General features: G+C 43.6%; 1 protein-coding gene across 1 annotated transcript in view; it reads left to right on the forward strand.

Annotated features, from left to right (window-relative positions):
* LOC124018380 (ephrin type-A receptor 6-like) overlaps positions 1 to 12,034 on the forward strand; it is a 194,463-nt gene that overhangs the window by 15,647 nt on the left and 166,782 nt on the right. The gene's annotated exons all lie outside the window — the stretch shown is intronic.

Below are 12,034 nucleotides of genomic sequence, written 5' to 3' on the forward strand. Positions count from 1 at the left end.
GATTTGACCTACCTCTGCGAATGAGTGTAATCATGAATGATTCATGTATGCTTGTTATGTTCTGCTCCCCCGGATTTGCTTTGTTAGCAGCGCATTCATTTTACCACTCTGTCCAACGGGAATCTCTGCCCAAGACAAAAGCAGAGAGGTAAAACGAACTACCTCAGCACAGACCTACAATGGCAAGCAGCAGAGAGACGCCGCTGACAGTGGGAATTCTTTTAACATCTCTCAACTCCTGCCGTGTCAACAGACTCTCGGAAAATGAGTGCACAACTGTTAAAGATGCTGATATTTCAGTCAGATGTCTAGCTAGCTAGGTAGCTTAAGGGTTCAAATCAAATCCAATTTAATTGGTCACATACACATGGTTACCAGATGTTAATGCGAGTGTAGCAAAATGCTTGTGCTGCTAGTTCCGGCCATGCAGCAATATCTAACAAGTAATCTAACAAATTCACAACAACTACCTTATACACACAAGTGTAAAGGAATGAATAAGAATAAGTACATATAAATATATGGATGAGCGATGGCCGAACGGCATAGGCAAGATGCAGTAGATGGTATAGAGTACAGTATATACATGTGAGATGAGTAATGTAGGGTATGTAAACACTATATAAAGTGGCATTGTTTAAAGTGTCTAGTGATACATTTATTACATCAATTCTTTCATTATTAGAGTGGCTGGAGTTGAGTCAGTATGTTGGCAGCAGCCACTCAATGTTAGTGATGGCTGTTTAACAGTCTGATGGCCTTGAGATAGAAGCTGTTTTTCAGTCTCTCGATTCCAGCTTTGATGCACCTGTACTGACCTCGCCTTCTGGATGATAGAGTGGTGAACAGGCAGTGGCTCGGGTGGTTGTTGTCCTTGATGATCTTTTTGGCCTTCCTGTTACATCGGGTGGTGTAGGTGTCCTGGAGGGCAGGTAGTTTTCCCCCGGTGATGCGTTGTGCAGACCTCACTACCCTCTGTTTATCCTTATGGTTGTGGGCGGAGCAGTTGCCGTACCAGGCGGTGATACAGCCCGACAGGATGCTCTCGATTGTGCATCTGTAAATGTTTGTGAGTGTTTTTGGTGACAAGCCAAACTTCTTCAGCCTCCTGAGGTTGAAGAGGCGCAACCTGCCTGTGTTCAACACTGTGTGGGGTGAACCATTTCAGTCTGTCAGTGATGTGTACGCCGAGGAACTTAAATCTTTCCACCTTCTCCACTACTGTCCCATCGATGTGGATTGGAGGTGCTCCCTCTGCTGTTTCCTGAAGTCAATGATCATCTCCTTTGTTTTGTTGATGTTGAGTGTGAGGTTACTTTCCTGACACCACAACCTCACCTCCTCCCTGTAGGCCTTCTCATCGTTGTTGGTAATCAAGCCTACCATTGTTTTATCTGCAAACTTGATTGAGTATGGAGGTATGCTTTGCCCAGCAGTTATGGGTGAACAGGGGGCTGAGAGCACACCCTTGTGGAGCCCCAGGGTTGAGGATCAGCGGAGTGGAGATGTTGTTTCCTATCCTTACCGCCTGGGGCAGCCCGTCAAAAAGTCCAGTACCCAGTTGCACAGGGCGGGGTCGAGACCCAGGGTATCCAGGGTACTATGGTGTTAAATGTTGAGCTGTAATCGATGAATAGCATTCTTACATACGTATTCCTCTTGTCCAGATGGGTTAGAGCAGTGTGCAGTGTGATTGCGATTGCGTCGCCTGTGGACCTATTGGGGCGGTAAGCAAATTGGAGTGGGTCTAGGGTGTCAGGTAGGGTGGAGGTGATATGACCCTTGACTAGTCTCTCAAAGCACTTCATGATGATGGAATTGAGTGCTACTCGGCGATAGTTGTTTAGGTCAGTTACTTTAGCTTTCTTGGGAATAGGAACAATGGTTGCCCTCTTGAAGCATGTGGGAACAGCAGACTGCGATAAGGATTGATTGAATATGTCCGTAGACACACCAGCCAGCTAGTCTGCACATGCTCTGAGGACGTGGCTAGGGATGCCGTCTGGGCCGGCAGCCTTGTGAGGGTTAACACATTTAAATGTTGTACTCACGTCGGCTGCGGTGAAGGAGCGCCCATAGGTTTTGGAAGCGGGCCGTGTCAGTGGCACTGTATTGTCCTCAAAGCGAGCAAAGAAGTTGTTTAGTTTGTCTGGGAGCAAGACATCGGTATCTGCGACGGGGCTGGTTTTCTTTTTGTAATCCATGATTGACTGTAGACCCTGCCAAATACGTCTCATGTCTGAGCCTTTAAATTGCGACTCTACTTTGTCTCTATACTGACGCTTAGCTTGTTTGATTGCCTTGCGGAGGGATTAGCTACACTGTTTGTATTTGCTCATGTTTCCAGTCGCCTTGCGATGATTAAAAGCAGTGGTTCGCGCTTTCAGTTTTGTGCGAATGCTGCCATCAATCCACGGTTTCTTTTTGGGGAAGGTTTAAATAGTCACCGTGGGTACAACATCACCGATGCACTTGCTAATAAACTCGCTCACCGAATCAGTGTATACATCAATGTTGTTGTCTGAGGCTATCCGGACCATATTCCAGTCCACGTGATCGAAGCAATCTTGAAGCGTGGAATCATTTTGGTCGGACCAGCGTTGAACAGACCTGAGCACGGGTGTTTCCCGTTTTAGTTTCTGTCTATAGACTGGGAGCAAGGAGTCTATTTTACAAAAGGAGGATGGGGGAGGGCTTTGTATGCGTCGCGGAAGTTAGAGTAGCAATGATCCAGAATGCTGCCAGCCCGGGTCGCGCATTCGGTATGCCGATAAAATTTAGGGAGCCTTGTTTTCAGATTAGCTACAATAAATGCATCCTCAGGATATGTAGTTTCCAGTTTCCAGTCCTAAGAAGATCTTTCAGAGCCGTTGAGGTTTCTGCTTAGGGGTGATATACACGGCTGTGATTATAATCGAATCTTGGTAGATAATGCGGTCGGCATTTGATTGTAAGGAATTCTAGATCAAGTGAACAAAAGTACTTGAGTTCCTGTATGTTGTTATGATCACACCACATCTCGTTAATCATAAGGCATACACCCCTGCCCTGCTTCTTACCAGAAGGATGTTTGTTTCTGTCGGCGCGATGCGTGAAGAAACCGGGTGGCTGTACCAACTCTGATAACGTATCCCGAGTGAGCCATGTTTCCGTGAAACAGAGAATGTTACAATCTCTGATGTCTCTCTGGAAGGCAACACTTGCTCGGATTTCGTCTACCTTGTTGTCAAGAGACTGGACATTGGCGAGTAATGTACTTGGGAGCAGTGAGCATGTGCCCGTCTACGGAGCCTGACCAGAAGACTGCTCCATCTGCCCACTCTGTGGGCGCCGTTGTTTTTGGTCGCCTACTAGGACCCGACCCATTGTCCTGGGTGGTGGTCCAAACAGAGGCTCCGCTTCGGGAAAGTCGTATTCCTGGTCGTAATGTTGGTAAGTTGACGTTGCTGTTATATCCAATAGTGAATGTAATAAGACTTAAGATTTCATGGGGTAACAGTGTAAGAAATAATACATTTAAAAACAAAATACTGCGTAGTTTCCTAAGAACGTGAAGCGAGGCGACCATCTTTGTCGGCGCCAGGTAAACATTAGCCAGGTAGCTAGCTATAACTAGCTGGCTAGAAGGATGAAATTAGAAGCTAACGTTGTACAGTGGTTCCCAAACTTCAAGTCCGGGACAATTTCAAAGATTGTACTGAGTTATAGTTCATATAAGGAAATCAGTCAACATCAACAGTCTTAGACTTAACACTCATGTATTTAGTAAATAAGTAGTGAAACACGTATTATTGAGTAGAACATCGACAGGATCACAGTGGAGAGGGTGAAAAGCTTCAAGTTCCTCGGCGTACTGTTCACATCACTGACAATCTGAAATGGTCCACCCACACAGACAGTGTGGTGAAGAAAGCCCAAGAGTGCCTCTTCAACCTCAGGAGGCTGAAGAAATTCGGCTTGGCCCCTAAGATCCTCACAAACATTGACAGATGCACCACTGAGAACATCCTGTCGGGCTGTATCGCCGCCTGGTACGGCAACTGCACCGTCTGCAGGGCTCTCCAGAGGGTAGTGAGGTCTGCCCAATGCATCACCAGGGGCACACTTCCGGCCCTCCAGGACACCTACAGCACCTGATGTCACAGGAATGCCAAAAAAATTATCAAGGACAACAACCAAAAGGCAAGGTCAGTAAAGGTGCATCAAAGCTGTGACAGAGAGACTGAAAAACAGCTTCTATCTCAAGGCCATCAGACTGTTAAATAGCCATCACTAGCCAGCTACCACCCAGTTACCCAACCCTGCACCTTAGAGGCTGCTTCCCTACGTACATAGACATGGAATCACGGTTCACTTTAATAATGGAACACTGGTCACTCTAATAATGTTTACATAATGTTTTACTCATTTCATATGTATATACTGTATTCTAGTCAATGCCACTCTGACATTGCTCATCATAATATTTATACATTTCTTATTTTGAGATTTGTGTGTATTGTTGTGAATTGTTAGATACTACTTCACTGTTGGAGCTAGGAAGACAAGCATTTCGCTACAACCGTAATAACATCTGCTAAATAAGTGTATGTGACCAATAACATTTGATTTGATTTGATTTGATTGGTAAGTTAGTTGTTTGTATTTTCATGAGGTTGTGGCAATATACTGCCATCTGTTGGTGACCAGAAATAATTGCATAATAGGACCTATTACAAATTGATGTTACATGAAAATAAATATTAGTGCTTGAAAAAGTACTTGAAAGTCCTTCAATTTCACTTGCCACTGTCTGTCCATATCCTGTGTGTGTGTGTGTGTGTGTGTATTTGTTTTCCTACATTATCAGGACCCCAATGTCCTAACATTTCACCTGATTGTTCTGAAAAGGTTGGAAAATATCAGGTCCAGAATTTGTTAAAATGTTATTTTAAGGGTAAGGGTTAGGTTTAGGGGTTTAGGGTTAGGCTTAGGTTATGGTTATGGTTATGGTTAGGTTTAGGTTTTTGGGGGTTAAGGTTAGGGATAGGTTAAGAGCTAGGGTTAGGGTTAGGGAAAATAGGATATTTAATGGTCAAACATTTTTACACTCCAAAAGGTCCTAAAATTTAATGAAAACAAAGCTGTGTGTGTGGATGTTCTCAGCTCTGTTGTATTTCAAGACCTCTAGAGAGAAAAGGTATAGAACTGAGTGAGATAGGTTCCTCAGAGACCAGTGCTATCTCACAGCTTTTTTTCAATTCACAACTTCGCTCAATACTAAAGGGCCATAGAAAGTTATAATAGACTCTTTCAATGTGAGTGAAAAGAAACGATTTGGATTCAATTTGGGATGTCTGATACGAGCACGGCTGGCTCTAACATGACGTGGCTGTGTGTGAATAGAGTGGATGACTGTCCGTTCATACTGGAAGACCTAGGTCTGTATTTGGGATGTCTGGTACGAGCACGGCTGGGTCTAACATGACGTGGCTGTGTGTGAATAGAGTGGATGACTGTCCGTTTATACTGGAAGACCTAGGTCTGTATTTGGGATGTCTGGTACGAGCACGGCTGGGTCTAACATGACGTGGCTGTGTGTGAATAGAGTGGATGACTGTCTGTTCATACTGGAAGACCTAGGTCTGTATTTGGGATGTCTGATACGAGCACGGCTGGGTCTAACATGACGTGGCTGTGTGTGAATAGAGTGGATGACTGTCCGTTCATACTGGAAGACCTAGGTCTGTATTTGGGATGTCTGATACGAGCACGGCTGGGTCTAACATGACGTGGCTGTGTGTGAATAGAGTGGATGACTGTCCGTTCATACTGGAAGACCTAGGTCTGTATTTGGGATGTCTGATACGAGCACGGCTGGGTCTAACATGATGTGGCTGTGTGTGAATAGAGTGGATGACTGTCCGTTCATACTGGAAGACCTAGATCTGTATTTGGGATGTCTGATACGAGCACGGCTGGGTCTAACATGACGTGGCTGTGTGTGAATAGATTGGAAGACTGTTCAGATTACCTCTTGACAAACTGTTTCCCAGTAGCTCTATAAGTGAACTCTCGAACCTCTCCCTTCATCCCAGTAGCTCTTTAATAACTTCTCTCTAACGAACGTTTGCCCATTTAATCCGCCGGCAGGTGGTTTGAGTAAAAAAATAAAATTGAATGACATTTTTTCAATCGACATTGAAATGGCTAAAACCTAATGGAAACTGTGCAGAAATGACAATGGCCTACATTTATAGTCTTTTCACTCTGTCCAGCTTGCTAACAGTCATCGAATGAAAGCTAGACAGTCAGGGAGGATTCAAAATTCCAAAAGCGATGGATAAAGGAAATGTAATACATTTTAAATCCGGCTCTCTGGACCTCCATGAAGAATAAATGCGGCTTGCGGGGAAAATGAGTTTGACACCCCTGCCCTAACCTCCTCCCTCTGTCTTTATAGCCTCTCCCCTCTATACCAGCCTTTCGTCTGGCGGATCCCATCTGTGCCTCTGTATTTCTGAGGCTTTCACTTTCTTCACCTCTCTGAAACATTCTCTCTGTCTTTCTATGTCTCCCACCCTGTCTCTATCTTCTTTACCTCTCTGAAACATTATCTCTGTGTTTATATGTCTACCACCGTGTCTCTATCTTCTTTACCTCTCTGAAACATTCTCTCTGTCTTTCTATGTCTACCACCCTGTCTCTATCTTATTTACCTCTCTGAAACATTCTCTCTGTCTTTCTATGTCTCCCACCCTGTCTCTATCTTCTTTACCTCTCTGAAACATTCTCTCTGTGTTTATGTCTACCACCCTGTCTCTATCTTATTTACCTCTCTGAAACATTCTCTCTGTGTTTATATGTCTATCACCCTGTCTCTATCTTCTTTACCTCTCTGAAACATTCTCTCTGTCTTTCTATGTCTCCCACCCTGTCTCTATCTTCTTTACCTCTCTGAAACATTCTCTCTGTGTTTATATGTCTACCACCGTGTCTCTATCTTCTTTACCTCTCTGAAACATTCTCTCTGTCTTTCTATGTCTACCACCCTGTCTCTATCTTCTTTACCTCTCTGAAACATTCTCTCTGTCTTTCTATGTCTCCCACCCTGTCTCTATCTTCTTTACCTCTCTGAAACATTCTCTCTGTGTTTATGTCTAATCCACCCTGTCTCTATCTTATTTACCTAATCTCTGAAACATGGCCCTCTCTGTGTTTCTGTCTACCACCCTAATCTAGCTATGTTCTTTACTGTCCCTAATCTGAAACATTGTCCCTAATCTATAGCTCAGTGTATCTCTATGGCCCTGTCTGTCTTTAGCTATGTCTATCTCTACCCTGTCTGTCCCTATCTTCTTTATCTCTCTCTGTCCCTAATGTATCTATGTGGCCCTGACTGTCCCTAATCTATAGCTCATTGTATCTATGTGGTCCAGACTGTCCCTAATCTATAGCTCAGTGTATCTATATGGCCCTGACTGTCCCTAATCTGTAGCTCAGTGTATCTATGTGGCCCAGACTGTCCCTAATCTATAGCTCAGTGTATCTATGTGGCCCTGACTGTCCCTAATCTATAGCTCAGTGTATCTCTATGGCCCTGTCTGTCCCTAATCTATAGCTCAGTGTATCTCTATGGCCCTGTCCCTAATCTATAGCTCAGTGTATCTCTATGGCCCTGTCTGTCCCTAATCTATAGCTCAGTGTATCTCTATGGCCCTGTCTGTCCCTAATCTATAGCTCAGTGTATCTCTATGGCCCTGTCTGTCCCTAATCTATAGCTCAGTGTATCTCTATGGCCCTGTCTGTCCCTAATCTATAGCTCAGTGTATCTCTATGGCCCTGTCTGTCCCTAATCTATAGCTCAGTGTATCTCTATGGCCCTGTCTGTCCCTAATCTATAGCTCAGTGTATCTCTATGGCCCTGTCTGTCCCTAATCTATAGCTCAGTGTATCTCTGTGGCCCTGTCTGTCTATAATCTATAGTTTAGTGTATCTCTGTGGCCCTGTCCCTAATCTATAGCTCAGTCTTTCTCTGTGGCACTGTCTCTAGTCTGTACCACACTGTAGCTCTATTGTGCTATCTGGTCTAATCTATACCTCTGTGTATCTCTATGGTCCTGTCTGTCTGTAGTCTATACCTCTGTGTATCTCCATTAGAGGTCGACCGATTATGATTTTTCAATGCCGATACCAATTATTGGAGGACCAAAAAAGCAGATACCGATTAATTGGATGATTTTTTAAAACAATTTTATTTGTAATAATGACAATTACAACTATACTGAATGAACACTGATTTTAACTTAATATAATACATCAATAAAATAATTTTAGACTCAAATAAATAATGAAACAGTGTTGGAGTGTTGGAGAAGAAAGTAAAAGTGCAATATGTGCAATGTAAGAAAGCTAACTTTTAAGTTCCTTGCTCAGAACATGAGAACATATGAAAGCTGGTGGTCCCTTTTAACATGAGTCTTCAATATTCCTAGGTAAGAAGTTTTAGGTTGTAGTTATTATAGGAATTATAGGACTATTTCCATCTATCCATTTGTATTTCATTAACCTTTGACTATTAGATGTTCTTATAGGCACTTTAGTATTGCCAGTGTAACAGTATAGCTTCCGTCCCTCTCCTCGCTCCTCCCTGGGCTCAAACCAGGAACACAAGGACAACAGCCACCCTAGAAGCAGTGTTACCCATGCAGAGCAAGGGAAACAACCACTCCAAGGCTCAGAGCGAGTGACATTTGAAATGCTATTAGCGCGCTTTAACTAGTTAGCCATTTCACTTCGATTACACCAGCCTCATCTCGGGAGTTGATAGGCTTGAAGTCATAAACAGCGCAATTCTTGACGCACAACGAAGAGCTGCTAGCAAAACGCAAAGAAAGTGCTGTTTGAATTCATGTTTACTCGCCTGCTTCTGCCTACCACCGCTCAGTTAGATACTTAGATACTTCTATGCTTGTATGCTCAGTCAGATTATATGCAACGCAGGACACGCTAGATAATATCTAGTAATATCATCAACCATGTGTAGTTAACTAGTGATTATGATTGATTGATTGTTTTTATAAGATAAGTGTCACGTTCTGACCTTAGTTCATTTGTTATGTCATTGTTTTAGTATGGTCAGGGCGTGAGTTGGGTGGGTTGTCTATGTTCCGTTTTCTATGTTGTGTTTTTGCGTTTGGCCTGGTATGGTTCTCAATCAGAGGCAGGTGTCGTTAGTTGTCTCTGATTGAGAATCATACTTAGGTAGCCTTTTCCCACTTGTGTTTCGTGGGTGTTTATTTTCTGTTCTGTGTTTGTATTTCACCGTTCAGGACTGTTTTCGTTTCGTTCTCGTGTTTTGTTGTTTTGTTCGAGTATTTGTGTTCATTAAAAGAGAATGTGAATACTTACCACGCTGCACCTTGGTCCTCCTCTCTTTCTCAAACAACGAACATTACAATAAGTTTAATGCTTGGTAGCAACTTACATTGACTTACTGCATTTGCGTAACAGGCAGTCAGTCTCCTTGTGGAGTGCAACGAGAGAAAGGCAGGTCGTTATAGCGTTGGACTAGTTAACTGTAAGTTTGCAAGATTGCATCCCCCGAGCTGACAATGTGAAAATCTGTCGTTCTGTCCCTGAACGAGGCAGTTAACCCACTGTTCCTAGGCTGTCATTGAAAATACGAATGTGTTCTTAACTGACTTGCCCAGTTAAATAAAGATTAAATAAAGGTGTTAAAAAAATAAATAATAATAATTAGTCCAAATCGGTGCCCAAAAATACCGATTTCCGATTGTTATGAAAACTTGAAATCAGCCCTAATTAATTGGCCATTCCGATTAATCGGTCAACCTCTAATCTCCAAGGCCCTGTCTGCTCTCTCTCTGCTCTGTCTGCTGGATGTCAGGAGAGGAGAGGTGATTACATCATGTAGGTGGTTGTGACAGCCAGAGGCAGCAGAGAGAGAAGTCCTGTCCTGTCTGCAGCTCTGACTCCATGATTAAGCTGTCAAACCCTCTCCTCTCCCTCCTTTCCTCTTCCTCTCCCTCATCTCCTATCCACTCCTCTTCCTCTCCCTCCTCTCCTCTTCCTTTCTCATCCTTTGCTCAGCCAGGAAACTAGTTTGCCTATGAATATTTACCACGGCAAGGTGAGAGTTGCAGACAGAGAGAGGGAGGGAGGTCTGGAGGGAGGGAGGTCTGGAGGGAGGTCTAGAGGGAAGGAGGGAGGTCTAGTGGGAAGGAGGGAGGTCTGGTGTGATGTCTGGAGGGAAGGAGGGAGGTCTGGAGGGAAGGGGGACGTCTGGAGGGAAGGAGGGAGTTCTGGAGGGGAGGAAGTAGGTCTGGAGGGAAGGAGGGAGGTCTAGAGGGAGGTCAAGAAGGAGGTCTAGAGGGAGGTCTGGAGGGAAGGAGGGAGGTCTGGAGTGAAGAAGGGAAGAAGGGAGGTCTAGAAGGAGGTCTAGAGGGGAGGAAGTAGGTCTGGAGGGAAGGAGGGAGGTCTAGAGGGAGGTTTGGAGGGAAGAAGGGAGGTCTCGAGGGAAGGAGGGAAAAAGGGAGGTCTGGAGGGAGGTCTAGAAGGCAGTACAATAGTCTGAATCCCTTGCTACCTGGTAGAAGAGAGCAGCCAATCCCCTGTCTATTAGACACAGTCAGATATCTGAGCATTGCAGGTTGGCAGCAGCTAGCTTACATCTGCTATCATACCAGGACATTATAGAGCATGGTAAAGCACACTTGTTAGAACTATCTCTGTCTCTACATGCTACAGGATGGCCATACTTGCTTTTTGATGAGTTTTAAGTCTTTTAAAGGTGGTATGTCATACCCTTGTTGTGTAGTTGTAGTGAATAAACATCTTCAATAACTCACTTTCCCACTCTGTCTCAGACCTGCAGTATAGGCCTATGTATAGCCATTCTGGATCCAAATATGAATATGCTATCCATAAACTGCATTTTTCTGACACAGTAAAAAGTTGTGAACATAAATACAGCCAACCTCTTAGATGTTAAGTTCCCTATATGGGTGATTTTGAGTGTTTCTGGACCAGTTCTGACTGACATTTTGGTGTACAAAGTGCTCTGTAAACGCTGTAGGGTTCTGTGCCAGAAAGCCTCATCTCAGGTTTCAGTGTCAGGTTTCAGACCCAACATTTGCATAGGGAGTGACATGTCACATTTTCTGGCCTATGCAGACAAAGGAACGATTTCCTGTGCCTGTGAAACTCACAGCTTGCAATAGTGCATATGAAACGGGAGTCTAGCAAATGCAACAAATAGTTTAATCTTGATGTGATATTCTCAGCCAGATTTAGAGCTTTCAACATGAAAAAATATGAAATAATGTCATAGAATTGATACAATAGCACTTTTTCTGTCACAGACGGATTAAACCACTTCATGCTTAAAGCAGGAGTTGTACCGAACCTGCACATATTTAAATGTGTCTCTACGCCACTCCGTGGACATTTAGGATAATTCTCTGTCATAAATAGTGCTAATATTGTACTGCACAAGTGTGATCATACAGTTGAAGTCAGAAGTTTACATAGACCTTAGTCAAATACATTTAAACTCAGTTTTTCACAATTCATGACATTTAATCCTAGTACAAATTCCCTGTCTTAGGTCAATTAGGATCACCACTATTTTAAGAATGTGAAATGTAAGAATAATAGTAGAGAGAATGATTTATTTCAGCTTATATTTCTTTCATCACATTCCCAGTGGGTCAGAAGTTTACATACACTCAATTAGTATTTGGTAGCATTGCCTTTAAATTGTTTAACTTGGGTCAAACGTTTCGGGTAGCCTTCCTCAAGCTTCCCACAATAAGTTGGGTGAATTTTGTCCCATTCCTACTGACAGAGCTGGTGTAACTGAGTCAGGTTTGTAGGCCTCCTTGCTCGCACACGCTTTTCAGTTCTGTCCACAAATGTTCTATAAGATTGAGGTCAGGGCTTTGTGATGGCCACTCCAATACCTTGACTTTGTTGTCTTTAAGCCATTTTGCCACAACTTTGGAAGTATGCTTGGAGTCATTGTCCATTGGGA

Source organism: Oncorhynchus gorbuscha, unplaced genomic scaffold (assembly GCF_021184085.1).
Source record: "Oncorhynchus gorbuscha isolate QuinsamMale2020 ecotype Even-year unplaced genomic scaffold, OgorEven_v1.0 Un_scaffold_499, whole genome shotgun sequence".
Lineage (NCBI taxonomy): Eukaryota > Metazoa > Chordata > Actinopteri > Salmoniformes > Salmonidae > Oncorhynchus > Oncorhynchus gorbuscha.